This window comes from Augochlora pura, chromosome 3 (genome assembly GCF_028453695.1).
Source record: "Augochlora pura isolate Apur16 chromosome 3, APUR_v2.2.1, whole genome shotgun sequence".
Classification (NCBI taxonomy): Eukaryota; Metazoa; Arthropoda; class Insecta; order Hymenoptera; family Halictidae; genus Augochlora; species Augochlora pura.
The window spans coordinates 5,692,943-5,709,641 of record NC_135774.1 but is presented as its reverse complement, the minus strand read 5'-3'; positions in this window follow the sequence as shown (position 1 = coordinate 5,709,641).

Genomic DNA, 16,699 nt, shown 5'->3' with positions numbered 1-16,699 from the left:
CTATTATGGTTAGCTTTTAAGGTTAGTTAGTATCAGAAATGAATGACGCGGCAGTGTAACCCTCTTTCGCGGTCGTGTAGCAATTCTAAGGCGCGGCAAAAAATGATCGTGGCACGTTTTATCAAGTATATTTATATATAGGGAGTTGTTAAGAGATGTTAAGGTTGTTTCAAGAATCAGAATATTTGATTTTAGAATGTATAAAAAATGCTCCGGATTATGGAAAATGGAAACGAGTCTGAACTTGTAGTAAGTCCAACAAATATTTATCTGAACAATAATTTGTATATTTAATTTAATTATATTATCTCGAATTGCTGGGTTCAGCGTCGTCTTCTCAATATGCTTTGGATGTCGGTTTTAGATATGCTTTGGACGTTTTTTTAGACAACCTTTAAATGTCTTCTAAACATCTTTTTGACGTTTTCTAGACATCCTTTAGATGTTTTTTAATCATCTTTTAGACGTATTTTAAATATCTTTTAGAAGTTTTTAAATATCCTTTAGACGCCTTTTAGACATTCTTTAGATGTCTTTTAGACATCCTTTGGATGTCTCAAAGACGTCTTAACATACGTCCCAAATCGAACGTCCTTTCAATATCCGCCATAAAACGTCTTAGAGACATCCATTTAAGGCGTGCCATTCAGGCTTAACATGGATATCTTTTAATTACGATAGCCCATCAAAATTAACCAAAAATCAGTAAATTTAAGTTAATAAATTTCTTTAAGCAACACAATGAAGACCCTGAAGAATCGCGCGACCAAATCGACGACGTCCTACCACGCAGCATCCTAACTATAACAGCGAACATCGAGATGACATAGAAATAAATAAATAGAATTCTCTTCCAATCATTTTCCACGAGCAATGTCAAATATTCAACCATTACGGAAGTTTACTGTTGTTATACGATTCGCGGAAACGCGCATGCGCAGTCAATATTTTCATAAGCATACGTCCGGCCAATAACCGTACATCTGGGTGGCCGGATGGAGCACCATTTACAAACAAAGCATGTTTATACGTTTTACCGGGGCAATAGCTAAATTGGTTAACCGAAACGACGCGTTGCGCTACGCAGTTGAACATCACGTGACATCCGATACCTATAAAAGCTGCACATAGTTCTCATTTATACCAATAGTTATAATACTATTATATTCTTATAGAATTAATTTATCTTGCAAATTATGGTCCCCCAATACCCGGGATCATTTAAGAAACGTCGCACTGCGAGCGCTAAAATTTAATAAATATAAAATCCGCTGACAAATCAGATGAAAATAATGTATTAAAATAGAAAAATATCGGCTGTATGTGTATGTGTAGCATAGTTACAGTATGTATATAGGAATACTTGGGCGACATTCGTCGACCTCGAACGATAATTCCGTCGGTGACCCAGCCGCTCACCTCTGCGGCAACTGTTTTATCGCGCCGCGAGCTCGCAAACACCATGGCTGCCAGCACAGCCTACCGCGGAAACGGTCTTCTATCTGTTCTTTTCCACAATGGCGCAGTGGAAGTAGGAGGCGGCCGTCACAATTCCAAGAAATTTATCGCTCGACCTTCCGCCAGGCCACGGTACTCGCAGTCCTCAGCGGCTCGTTCCCCGCAGCGACTTACTGCGAGTCAGACGACACCGTAGAAATGAAACCGCGACCGATAACCTTGTCCGAACTGGTTTAAGGGACTGGATCGTCGATCGATATGTCGAAAGCGAATAGAAAATACAATTTGGAGTTTATTATCTACATTTTGAAAGATTAACTTTTCTTTGGGGGACCATGTTTTTATAGGGTTTCGATATATGCTTTGATAGATTTTGTAGAGGGGAATGCAACAATCAAAGTCTCGAATCTAGGAATTTGTTTGATAAAATGTTATGCCTTTTTGAAGGTGGCATTCATCCAGCGTTTTTGATGGGTAAAGGCGAAATGATGTCGATGAGTACTTACTCTAAAGACGTAAATGGACGTTTTACAGACGTATTTAATTTTGATTGACAATTTCACATAAATGTAATTGGCCGAGATAGTCTAAGACGTCTTTAAGACGTCTCTAAGACGTCCAGAATTGGATGTATTTTTAACGTTTGAGATAGGACGTACGACGTTCAGACCTAAAATTAACATATAATGACCGCCTTTAAGACATCTAATGAATGAGAAACGTCCCAAAAATGACCCAAAAACGTCCATTTCAGGACATAAGACGTTTAAACGTAAACTGGACGTCTGATCTAGAAAGTCAACTTTGGAGGCCCGCAACTTTCTACCAAACGAATTCCTAGATTCGGGATTTCAAGATTTGAATTTTCCTCCATAAAATCCATCGCAACGTATATTAAAAAATCAAAAAGTGTCCACCAAAGAATAGTTTAAACATGATTTCCTTCGAAGAACTGTTCCGCTGGTTTTCGACGAGTACGGAGAGCACGTTGGCTCGCGATTTATCAATTGGCGTTCGACGCGGAAGGAATCCTACCAATAAATCTGAAAGTTACGAGCTGACGAATTCGATGGAATACGTGTATTAAAAAGTCGTGCCCGTCGCAGCGTGCAGCAGCTGCATCAGGAATGCGATTTATATAGCTACCCTGCTTCTATGGGGGATCTCTATGGGGATCATCAAACTGTATTCGGCGCGGCGGAATTCTTTCTTGCGTTGCCATGAAAACGCTGTTCGAATGTAAGCGAATTTATTGTTTCATTTAAATGTAACTTCCATTGGAACGTAAATCGATGTAAATCGGCGGATGCGCGTGTATGCGCGGACACGTGTGTACTCACACCGACGAGAGACTTTCACGATTAGTCTGCCGACTGACGAAGCCTCGCGGCTCTTCCTTTATTAACGAAGCGATAAATCGGATGTTTTAGTATCGACAAGATTAAAAACTGCCACGATGTGTTAAACTTTACTGTAATTGGTGCGTTTATAAAGTATCGTATATGTGTACAGGGTGGTCAGCGGTACAGTATATGATCTATTTGTATTTGTTATGAGTGTAGTCGGTCCACAGATTCCAAGGAAAACTTCGCTTACTTAAATGACATAACCTTAAATGGAATGCTATGCTTCTGATATGGAAGAGCGTGAAATTCTCTGTAAACTAGTATAGACCCAGACTTAACAATTAATGAGTAACTTCCCGTTATTTGTCTTATTTAATTTAGCACTATGCGTTCCTAATACAGCCTAAAGACATCCATTTTACATCCAATTCGATGCACCTTTCAAACGTCTTAAAGACTTCTATTTAGATTTCAATTCGATGCTTCCTCAGGCAGACTTAAAGATGTCCATTTTATGCCGATTATAGCTCTTTAACACGTTGACGCCGGCTTCGATATTGTCACGGGACTGCGAACCGGACAAATAGGATATGGTCCAACTGACTCGCCCTAACCGTAGTGAGGGAGAGACTATAGTATAGTCTTATTGTTTAAACAAAATACTATATCGAGGATAGTAACCGTACGGACAATTGGTCTATGCGTAGATTAGAACAATTGTGTCGTACTTCGTAATATTACTTTCCTTAGGCGCGACTTATGGCTAACCCGTACGAAGTTGGATCAGGGATCGGACAGAGTAACGACTTGCATGAGATGAAAATGAATACTGTCTTTATTTTTGAAGTCAAGGTATATATATGTTTTTCCAGGTTGGCCCTTCCATAAGGTTAAGGTCTGGTGGGGATGACTATTGCTCATTTTGGGGAAATCTGGGGGACCGGGGATGACGCGGTGTTTTGGCTTGACTATCTTGTTTTTTGGAGTGGCGAAAATATTTGCCATTTTGTTGTGATGTTCGATGCGTTGGCGGAGTGCGTCATGGTGTGGCCGAAGTATGACTGATGGTACAAAGGGTATGTTGGCCGGATACGTCACAATATTCACGATTTTCTCTGTGAGTCGGCGCCCGAAATTTACAAAAATTAAATAATTATGTTAAGTTTATAATATTGAATTCCTATGTTTTTACTATTGTATATCTGTTTATAATGTTCAGATAAAAAACATAAACCTATTTTGTAGTATCTATTTTGTGAAATGCAAGAAAAATAAGCAAATTAAAAAGAACGTCGAATTTATAGTCCGTCAAGTGATATATTATTATACACAACTAGCAAACCTGGCGAACTCCGTTTCGCCACCAGATGGCTTCGTTTTTTTGTAACATTTCGTTTGGGGATTAAAAGATGAAGAAAAGTTATTTTTTTTGTTTTATAAACCATATTGGTTTGTAGTACATGCTATGTATCAGAGATGGCGCTATATGTGAAAAATGATTTTCCCTGTTTTCCTGCTTTTCTGTTGAAATTTTTCCAGAATTTTGGTTGCTATAAACCTCACGGAGCCCGAGACCTTTCCAACGAATGCAAAACCGTGGAAATCGGTTCGTGCGTTCTGGAGTTATAGCGTCAGGAAGGAAAACCCGACTTATTTTTATATAATAGATAATACGGAAAAACATGAAATCCTCTGGGAAAAAATATAAAGCTAAACTTAAGATTCAACAATTACTTTCTCATTATTTATGGAGCTGGTAAGTAGAACGTGAAGAAAACGTTCAATTACATCCTCAAAATAACCTATTAAATTCTCAATTAGAATTCAAGTGGCCAGAGTGGTTCCGACGTTACAAATCCAACCGTAAAGATGGCGGCGAGAGGGTAGGAAGGCGGTCGTAAGTCGCAGACGGTTTTCTCGTGACCCTTGACCGTTTCTTCGTAACGGCGGGAGCAGAAAACGCGCGGCTGAAAAACTAGGAGTCGCGGGAATGAAGTGGAGGCTGCTGCGAGACCAGATAAACAGAGGAATAAGCAAGCAGAGAGTAAGAGACTGGAAAAACGGAAGAGAATAATGCATGATGGGAGAGAAGCAGTCACCAGCCGGGAGAAAAATGCCCGCAGATAGCGGGCCCCGGGAACGCTGTGTTCTGCCATTCTGCTGTGGAATTATGATTTGGTCCGAGCTGTGGGATCCAGGCAAAACATTCGGAGATTTATCGAGTCTGGAAGAATGTAATTTTGGTTCTTTGCAATTTCGGCAACGCTTTCTAAAAACTAGCCAAACGTCGCGTCTAATCTTTGGGCTTGTAACGGAGCAATTAGGAGCGTTGCTCGCAAAAAGCTCTGTGTCTTAAAATCATTTGCCTAAATGTATTTGCATTAAAAAAGACAATGGATCCAAGTAGATTTCTACATGCCGATTCAATAAGCACTGTACGTTTTTAAGACGTCTTTTGAACGTCTGAGTAAGATATCTTGAAGACATGAAGTGGATATATAGTGGACATCTTTCAGACGTCAGAAATTGAAAGTTCTTTTCACGTTTGCGACAAGACATCTTAAAGCCTTGAGCAGACATTTTTAAGACGTTTTAACGAGTTCGAATCTGGACGTACTTTTAGCATCTGAGAGAAGCCGTCTCGGAGAATTAAAATAAACGTAAAATGACGTCTGTAAAACGTATCAGGAACGTCCCAAAGAAGACGTCTTTTTAATAGAATTTGAGATATCACAATAGAAGTCTTTAAGACACCCAAAGACGTCCCAATTGTGTGTCCTCTTAACGTCTGAAATACACTGTCATTACATCCAATTCGATGCGTGCTTAAAACAGCTTAAATACGTCCATAGTAAATTCAATTTAGAACGTCCTTATGACGACTTCAAGACTTCATTCTTCTTCAAGACTTCACGGCTGCAACACGTCAATTCTGGGTTCAAGATGTCCTTAAGACGACTTAAAGATGTCCATTGTGCGTTCATTTCAAGGCGCCCTCAAAACTTAAGAATATCCAATTCGATACGTCCTTAAAACGATTTAAAGGAGTTCATTTTACATCTAATTCGATGCCTTCTTAAGAAGACTTAATGATATCTAATTTTAGTTCACTTCGATGCATCCTCAACGACGATTTAAAGATGTCCATTTCAGAACGTCTTAAAGACAAATTAAAGACGTCTATTTTGGGACTCATTCGATGCGTCCTGAGGACGTCTTAAAGTCGTCCATTTCACGTCTGTTTTCGATCGTTGTTAAGCCTTTCAGCAGGCGTTATAAAAAAGAACGTCGAATTTGAAGACCGTCAAGCGGTATTGGACAAAATAATGTACGGTAATCTGTGATAACAATTTCAATTTCCTTGTCGAAATAGCAAACACGGTCCGGATCATTTCTCTGTGTATCCCGAGCGACACGGTGCCTCCAACTTTCTTCATCCAAAGGGATTTCCAGTCGAAACGAGTAAGAGCACGGTTCTGTCTTTATTGGAAGGAAATTCCACCGGCCGGGACAAAGGACAGTCGTGTCGTTGCAATATGTCGGCGATTCCGAGCCACCGTTTCAAACGAAATCAGAACTACGATGCAAGAACTGCAGTTGGCACGCCCCAGTGTTTGCGTTCCACAACTTTTTCGAGATCCTCAGTTTTTATTGCTTCCACGAGATGCAACTTTTCGCATGCGACGCCGGGGATGGTTTTCCGCTCTTCCCCCCATAAACTTTAACGTTACTTAGATCTTGCTGCTCGTTTCTATTGTTGAATTATATTTTATTTAATTAAATTGTCTTCAATTATAGTGTTCAACATCTTGGACGTCATTACGACATCATTTAGACGTTTAGAAGACATCTTGTGGACATCTCTAAGACATTATTTAGATCTTCTGACTCGTTTTTATTGTTATATTTTATTTTTATATTATCGTAAGCATCGAGAATTAATCGTATTTAATTTAATTATTATGTCTCGTATCATCGTATTCAACATCTGAAATAAGTCATGCTTTAGACGTTTTTAAGACATCCTTTAGACGTCTTTTAGTCAACCTTTAAATGATGTCTTTTAGATGCCTTTAAGACGTCTTTCACACATCCTTTAGACGTTGTCTTTTACACATCCTTTACACGTTGTCTTTTACACATCCTTTAGACGTCTAAAAATCATCTTATGGACGTGTTTATGACTTTCAAGACGTTTTGTATTATATTACTATTGTTTTCCGTTACTATTGTATTGTATTATATTCCATCATATTGTTACATTATTATTTCCAACAATCAAATTCCATGCTCCATTGTTTTGTGATTAGTTCAATACATCTATACATCCATAGTAACCTCGATGTTTATATTTCATTTAATATTTCTGAATGTTTAAACTCAGTCGTAACGCCAACATAATTATCAAAGAATCCGGTGCCGTGAATTACACACGGTTATTAAAAATGCATGCCCAGCGAAACGTGAAAGGTAACAAGAAATTTCGCTGGTCTTGGAAAGTTCCATTAACTCCTCCATATAAAAGCACGAAATTATGATTAATATATATAGCTGATAGAGGAAGCCACGATTTCTCGGCAGCGTCTTTAAAAACACGCGAACGAATGCGAGGAAACATGAAAACGTCATCCGAGTAACAATTTTCAAACGCAGCCTGCAAAGTGCATAATACGCTCGATTACAAAGTTAAAAAGGTTCGCGGAGAGTGAACCTCGTGGGTCCTCCGAATTTTCAAATAAGAAAAACTAGTTTAAATGGGAGAACAGCGGAACACCATCCCCGGCGTCGCATGCGAAAAGTTGCGTCTCGCGAAAGCAATAAAAACGGAGGATCTCGAAAAAGTTATAGAACGCAAACACCGTGGTGTGCCAACTGTCGTTCGGAACCGTTTCATGCCGAATGTTGAGAGGACGTTCGATTGGGGATGTAGATTAAGACGTCTTAAAGACGTCCCAAAACCGACGGTTTAAAAACTTCCTAAATTGAAGCCATACAGACCACCATAAGATGTCTCTTAGACGTCTAAAGGATGTCTTAAAGACATTATGTTTTGAGACGTCTTTGAGATGTCTGTTACGGTACATCTGTTTTAGGACGTCTCTAAAACGTCGTAAAGACGTCACTAATTCAGCGTCTTTTTAGCGTCCGAAATATGACGTCTGGAACGTATCAAAGACGTCCTTAATACGTCTTATAAGCGTCTAAAATACATTTTATAGTCGTTTTACGGACATCTTGCGGACGTTCTACGGAGCGAGGGAATGAAAAACAAAGAGTTCGACTGCTCTAATTAGGCCTTAATAATGAGCCGACCGATCGATCGGCCGTGCCGACGTTAATTCGATACCCGATCGGAACTGTTTAACTTTTAATTGGAATCCGTCGCGGCGGACACCGATCTGCTGTATCCTCGATCGAGATTATCCGAGCGAGGAGGGGCCAACGCAGCGGGGAATACGTCCGTCCGTAGGATTAACTTTCCCGGAAGTTTATCAGTTAACGGCGGAGTCAAGTTACGGGGAATCAACGCGGGACAAATAGCCGTAATACGAGCGCCGCTGTATCGTTTTCCGGCAGGATAATTGACACTGAGCCGGCCGCCGTTCTGTCCATCAACACCGGTAATTAATCCTTCCATGGACATTGAATTAATTACGGCCCTTGTCGCAATATTTCGCGGTGACTCGTCCGAGCAAATATTTCTTCCGTACGGAGTAACAATGACTCGATGTGTACGTACGATCGATCGATCATACCTCTCCTGACACGATACTATAATTAATGGCACAGATAATGGGAATTGTGTGACTTTATGAAAAATCGAAGACAGCGCGCGAACGATCTGTGTATTAACGAGGACAGGTAGATTGCTAGAAAAGGTTAATCATGAGTGTAGTATTGTTTCTGTAGTAAATAAACGTTTTCTGATACGAGGATTCGATGTGTTACAATTCAAGATGTATTCTTAAGACGTTAAAAAAGACGTCTCGCGGACGTCTAGAGCATGTCATATGAGAGTAGAAACATGTCTTACGGTCAACTTACAGACATCTGCCAGACTATTTTTAGATTTCAGACTTCTTTAAGACGTTCTATAAATACTATATAATAATATAATATATAATGAATAATAAATAAATAAATAATATACAATGATATAATGTCATATAAACATCCAATAACATCCAAGAAACAAACTTCCTGCATTATAAGTCAAGACGTCTTTAAAACGTCCATCAGACTTCTAAAGGATGTCCTGTCGTCGATTTACAAACGTCTTTAAGACATCTCTAATATCCTTCGAACGTCCTAGAAACATTCCAAAAACAAACGTCCTATGTTATAAATGAAGATGTTGTTAGAGGTCCTTAAAACGCCCTGTAGGATCTTTTGAACACTATTTTTGAATTCTAGATGTCCCTAAAACGTCCTTTGGACGTCTTGTAGACATGTGATGGATGTCTTATGGACGTTTTATGGATGCCTTTAGGACAATTTGTAGACTTTAGGTGTCTATGATAAGTCTTCTGCACACAATCAGTTAAATAAATAATATAAGCAATATGATTTATCTGCTTAAACAATTTACACCCACAAACGACAATACAGCAGTTCTGTGTTGTATGAAATGTTGCTACAATCGATATATTTCCGTTCATCTCTTCCAATTAAGCAACAATTGAATTTTCTGGAACAGTACAAATAACGGTTTTTTTTATTATTTTTTTTTTTAATTGAATGGAGTATCCCCATTGTGACGAACAGATTTCAATTAGCAAGTGCATGTAATAAATAGACGGAAAACATTTTTAATAAATACGATATTTAAATGGAATACAGTCGCTGCGAGTTTCATCCTTTGAAGTATTTCGAACTAACGAACACTCTCTTATGTTATTTCATTTTATTGAAATCGTTGCGGTTGAAATATGTATTTTCATTCCGGCTGTACATCGTGTAATTTAAAACAAAGAGAGAACAGCTTTAATTGCAACACAAACGAGAATAATAAATGATGTTCATTACGCTGACCGATAAAATAATTGAAACCATTTAACAAACCGAATAACTTTTTCTCAAATTCGACCGAACGATGCGCAAACGGCCTACGAATGGCCTGATTAACCCTTAGCGGACGACGACTTTTCTGACCACGTGAGGTAGCAGGACGATGCGATTTTCTCAGACGTGTCGACTGTCTTGTATATAAATTATTTTAATTTGTATGTGATACAAATATAATTTATATACGATTATATGAAACTATAAAAAATTATATAATTTACATACAAATTATCTTAACATCAACACCACGTGTCGTCTCTCACTCGCCGCTCGTCCTGCCGCGCGAAACACAGTGGCTGCTGAAAGTCGTCTCTCGTCCGTTAAGGATTAATCGTCTAAGAAAGACGTCTAGAAGATATACGTCCAATAGACAGGACGTTTCTGGGACTTTTCTAGGACATTCGAGACGTCCTGAAAATGATAAAACGTCATCAGAATCCAAAAATAAACGTCCAGAATCTAAAAATAGTCTTAAAAGTATCCACAAAACATCAATAAGTGGATCATAAAACTTCTATTGGTTGCTTAGAAGACGTCTAGTAGACGTTTTGATTTATAATAGAGGATGTTTGTTTCTAGGATATTTCGACGACACTTTCAAAAACTAGAAATATTCTTAAAATCGTCCATAAGACATCCATAAGTCGATCACAAGACATCTATTGGACGTTCAAAGAATGTCTAGAAGACGTCTTGATTTATAATAGAAGACGTTTGCCTCTAGAATGTTTCTGGGGCGTCGGCAGTAGAGACGTCTTCAAGACGTCTAGAATCAGAAGATAGTCTTAAAGACCTCCGTAAGTCGACCATAGGACGTTTTCTGGAATATCTAATGGATGTTTTAAACATACACGTGACCCAAATCTCGGTGACAGGTATGCTTCTGTGAAGGCCCCGTCACCCAAAAACGGGTAACGTTCTTCTTATTCAAGATTATATTTATTTTATTTATTTAATTTATGAAAATCCCATTTGTAGCACAGGAGTTTAATGGAATAAACACAGACAAATACAAAATATATAAGATAAAAATACTAAAAATTCATACATTATTATATTTGTTGTACATTAATCTATATTTAATGTATAAAATATAACGTCATCCTATGCGTTCTGACTATCAAATTTCGGCCTGGTAAGAAAGTCAAGCGATTCAATTGCGTTACAAGACGTTTCTAGGCCATTTATAAAGCATTCGAGATGTCTCTAAATCACACAGTGTTTACTGTAAACGGACGTTCCCACACCGTTTGAGACGTCTCATAGACATTTCAAAGACATCGTAAGATTTTCAGAAAGAAGAGAGAACCTTCTTCCGAATTACGAAACCGTGTTCGTAATTTCGAAGCGTGTGCAATGTTCGCGTGACTTGGCAGCGAGGGGGCTGGTCGCGTTAATAACCAACCAAATTACAATTGGCCTCGTTGGTCCTCGTAGGCGGAGGATTCGCAGAGGAACGCAATTGGAAGTGTGTTGTGCCGGGCGAGGTTAATGGAACGGCGCCGGAAGGAGGGGCAGTCCGGGGCACGGTTTTTACGGGGAACACGCACCGGCGAGACAGCGGCCGGAATTAAACGGAGGATGCACCGAAAATGTAAGCGGGGGCCGAAGGAATTGGACGGCAGGAGGAATGGACCGAAATTACGCGGCGCTCCATCTCGCGAAGCCTCCGGAATACCCGGCCGGTTGGTTCTGCTCCCGTCGGTCTTCTTCTCGGCGACCTGGTTCTTTCGCGTTCACGTGCGCGGATCTGTCTCGCGGCGCGGAAGAATTGCCGTCGCGGGGACGAAGAAGGATCGCGCGTCATACGCGAAGGTCCTTTAACTCGCGCCAGGAGCCGCGGAACGCTGGGAGAGAGTGAGAGAGAGAGAGAGAGAGAGAAAGAGAGAAAGAGAGAGTATATTACGACCGGCTGCTACGTGACAGCCTCGAGATATTGCGCCAACGGACTTAGTCGTCGCGGCTTGTTGTGCTCGTTTATAAAACGAGAATTACTCAATCAGTGTCGGTCGTAGTTCTTCAACGGTGTTCCCCGACGGATAATTAAGACGCATCCATCATACACATGGAAACTAGGATCGCGGGATATTAGAAGAACGTAGATCCGCTGATGATAGCGCCGTCAAACTATGTTTTCGGGAATTTTTGGACAGAGGTAGTATAGTTTCGCTTGCACAGGGTGTCAAGTTGAACTATTTCAGATATCACGGGAATTAATACGGCTTGAAGGTGTTTCAGGTGTGTCTGGTGCCGTCTAGCATGTTCTGCGAATATTCTGGAAAAGTTCTGTAAATGTCCTGTATTAAAAATTGAGTTGTCGTTAAAATGTTCTTTAGATGTCTAAAGAGACATCATATGGACGTCTTCTGAATGTTCTATGTATAACCATTTTTAAATTGTAGATGTCTTTAGGACTTTTGGAATGTCCTACAAGCGTCCTAGAAATGGTCTGTGTAATCAAAACCTTTTTAAGACATCCGTTGAACATCTATAGTCATGTTATGGACATTCCATACACGTCTTATGGACGCCTCTAACACTATTTTTGTATTTTAGATGTCCTTAACCGTTTGCACTTCTATGTCGAGTGCGGTTGGACATTAGTTTTTATCTCAGAAGCTCCATTGTCTATTCCCACTCGACATTATTTCATGTCCAAATAAATAGATGTCGAGGTTAAAGATATCATACTCTTGAAAATTTCAAAATATGACAATAGTATAAAAAATAAAACCGGTGTTTAAGTGAATTTGTTTCATCCTTTATTTATTTAAATTGCCTTATTTTTTAGTTAAAATAAATATCAAATAAAATACTTAAATGCGTTGGGAGCTGCTGTTAACGAAATTTAAATAAAATTCGGAGTGCAAAGGGTTAAGACGTCTTGAATATCTTATAGACGACCTAGAAACGTCCTAGAAAGGAACGTCCTGTGTTACAAATTGTTCCTTTCGTCCAATAGAAAGAGAAGCAAATTATTTTATTACGGCTGTTCCGTTCGATGGCGTGGAACGAATTTTAATATCAGCTTGCCAGATTTGGAAACAATAATACGGTTAAAAAGTTCCGTGGGGCCTCAGTCCCAAAATATACCCACCTCCGGCAAATTGCGTCTTTGAAGGCATTAATAATTATAAACACGTTCTTAACAAATAGGCTCCTAAACCAATATACCCTTGAAAATGCCATGGTGCTCGCATTCGGTAATGGGATAAACGGCCAACTGTGGTCGGTCATCGAGGATTCTTGCCGACACGCAGGATAGTATGACCATTTGTCCGGCTATAAAACACGCGCGCGAACTCGCAACACTAATTCGTATCTTCTCTATTTCTCGCGACCCTCGACTCGAGGGAGAGTCTTTATCCACCACGGTCACCGGAAAACCCTACCTTTCCGATTTTTTTCGGAAGGAAATAGCGAAATCGGTTCACGGCCATATCGGTGCGTAGGAAGAGTACGAAGGGAAGATAGGACAGAACTTTGAAAACATTCACTGCGAGAGGAGTCGCCTCAAAAACGCCAGCGAGAGTTGTCTTCTTAAAAACAGACGTAGAGTCAGACACAAAATACGGACTTAAAGTGACAGAAGGAGTCTAGATCGACATCCACTAATTTACGAAAAACTAGCGGGACGAAACAATTTGTCGTGAAAACACGGCACAAACACAAATCAAAACGTCTTTAAGATATCCTTTAGATTTGTAGAAGGCATCATGTGGACGTTTTATGAACGCTTGTAAGACGATTTTCAGATTTCAAACGTCATACCTTAATAAGATTTGATGGACACGTTATGGACGTTTTATAGATGACCACTTTTAGATTGTAGACGGCTTTAGGACGCCTCGAATGTCCTACGAACGTTTGAAAAATGGTCTGTGTTATATAATAATCAAGGCGTCTCCAAGACATCCTTCGGACGTCGAAAAATAATCTTATGGACGTTTCATGGACGCCTGAAAAGCTATTTTTAGATTTTAGACATCTTTAAAACATCTCAAATATCCTATAGACATCCTCCAAACATATTGGGAACAAACGTTTTCTGTTACTAATCGAGACGTTTTCTAAGGTGTCCTATAGACTTGTAGAAAACATCATATAGACGTTTTATGGACGCTTATTAAGATTTTTTTCAGATTTCAAACGTCGCACCTTATTGACGTTAGATAGAAGTATTATGGACGTTTTATGAATAACGTCTTTAAGACGTTTCGAGTATCATCGAATTAGAGAGTGTGTGTGTGAGAGAGAGAGAGAGAGACAGAGACAGAGAGGAATTGGGAGAAAGAGGGCAGGAAAATACAGAAAAAGGTCTGGCCTTCTATCGCCCTCAGTTTGACATCGTTAACCCCTTGACGTACCATTTTCTTCACAGTCACTGGGATTAGGAATTGTTCAATTGGCACAATTTCTTAGAAGGGACAGGACATTACATTCTCTCTTATATGTTTATTCCGTGCCTGAAATTATTTGTATACTTAAATATTAATAAGAAGGGATTAGAATTTCTTCCCAATTTTAAAGAACAGAATAACATCCATATTTAATTATTTATTACTAGTAATATTCATCATGAGTCGGACTCGTTAAAGTACAGCAAGGGGTTAAGGCGTCTTATTTTAGACATCATGGGAACATCTAAATTAGAACGTCTTTAAGACGTTTTAAGGACGTCCTAAGAGAAAGAGGGGGTGGGGAGGGAGAAGAGAAGAAATGAGGAAAGGGAAAAGAGGAAGAAAGAAATATAGATAAGGAGAGAGATAAAGATAGAGAGAGACATATAGATAAATATCTATATCTAAATAGATAGAGAGAGACAGGGATTAAAATAGAGAGAGAGAGAGAGAGGGAGAGCAAAAGAGAGCAGAATAAGTAATTTCCAGACTGAGGAAGATTCTAAACTAAAACGCATGAGATATTCCATGGCCATTTTAAGAACAAGCAAGAGGCTAAAGACCGCAAGCTAGACAAAGCAAGAAGAACCTAAGGGATGATAGAATCTGATAAAAGAAAGCGTGGATTTTGTACAGGGGGTGCCGGTGGCCACGAATCGGAGAGATCGCGCGGCAAGCAAGTCACTTCTTATTCGAGCAAATTCATTAAAAGTTTGACTCCGTTCCCCGCTTCGAATGTACCGAACGTCGTCGTCGGCCGCCCCTTGAACCTCTCCCCTCCCGTCGGTCATGGTGCCACTCGAACGAGCGCCCTTCTTTTATTCCGTTTAGACGGATAACGACGTCCGATTCATTCCGATTCCCTCCATCCCTCTCTCTCTCTCTCTCTCTCTCTCTCTCTCTCCCTCTCTCTCTCGCTATCTCTCTCGTCATTATTCGATAAACTTTTAATTGCCGGCATACAGCGGCCGGATTTCCACCGGAAGTAAATACGGGCTGCTGCTGCGAGTCGGCCGCAATTACGGCGGACATTTATCGACGCGGCCGTCTCCGCGCGGACGTCGATGGCTCTCGAAATCGCGTTCCACGCGTAACATTAAGTCTCATTCAGAATTGCGCCGCCGAGTGGTTAACAGCCGCCATTATTCCCCCAACTTTCGTTTACGCGAACGGCGCGCGGTTGTTTCGGCTCTTTTTCCCACGCCCACCTCGCGCTACCCCGTCGCTCCCTCCTTCGCTCCGGACGACCCTGACGGAACAATGGAGTGGCCGCGGTTGACTTAATGGTCGCTAACGAGACACATAGACCAGTAATTATGGTTTCCCGTGGCGGCGGCGACGAGAGAAGGCGCGGTCAAGGATTTTCCAGTTTATTTATTCTGGTTAATGGCGGCTCTTTCTTTTTTGTGCTTCTTTTTTTGTCGAGGGATTCAAGGGGTTGGTTTATCGAGGGGTTGGTTTATTGCCCCGTGGAAAGGACGGTATTTATCGGGCGGTTTTCTGTTATTTGTTATTATTATTTCGTCTGCTTTTTATTGGCGCTCTTTCGATTCTTTCGGTTTTTGGTCTGAATGTGTTACGTCATTAACACTAAACGTACTGGCATTTTTCTATACCTAATCTTACCATAGGGGGTCATTTGACCCCTTATGAAATAAACGTAGATTTTTCGTAAAAAATTCTTTATTTATTAAAGGAAATAATTTGCAACATCATTTCTGATTTCGTTGATTTCGCACACAATCTTATTTGACATTTTTTCCTGGATTGAGAATTATTATTTGTCGAATTCTTTCCAACTCTCTCACTGACCGTGCGGACATATTCAGGGTTGCAGTGAAACACAAGTCCAATTGAATATAACAGAAGTTGTCAAATGTAACTAAAACTGTCGTGTATTGTAACTACTTGTCGATCTTTATTTCTTGTAGGCTCTGATCTTTACTCTCCGACTCTTAATATACGACTGCATTTTTTTTACTACAGAGAACTCATTGGAGGGAGTGTTGCTTGTGAATCTTCGATAAGAGTCCGTTTTGTTTCTGCGTTAGGTCATATGGACCCGGTTGGGTCACCCAAGTGCTTACAGCAAAACCGCACTTGAGAAAGAATCACTTGAGAAGTGTATCTGAAATTAGAACTAAAGTTCCAGTTGGAAAACTGCTAAAAATTACGTAAACTTCGTACGGAGTCAAATGACCCCCCGTGATACGTAAGGTAGGTAAAGAATTTTTGTCGGTAAAAAATAAGCTACGAAAAAACGGAAAGTGGGAAATTGAATAATCGGATGATATAAGAATTTACAGAAAGTCAAAAAAGACAGAAATAACAATAAATGTACGAATTTAAATTTTCAAAAGGGGTCATTTGACCCCGCTTGCTACGTTTAGTGTTAAAGACGCCCGTTTTAGGTCTTTGGGATGACCTGTT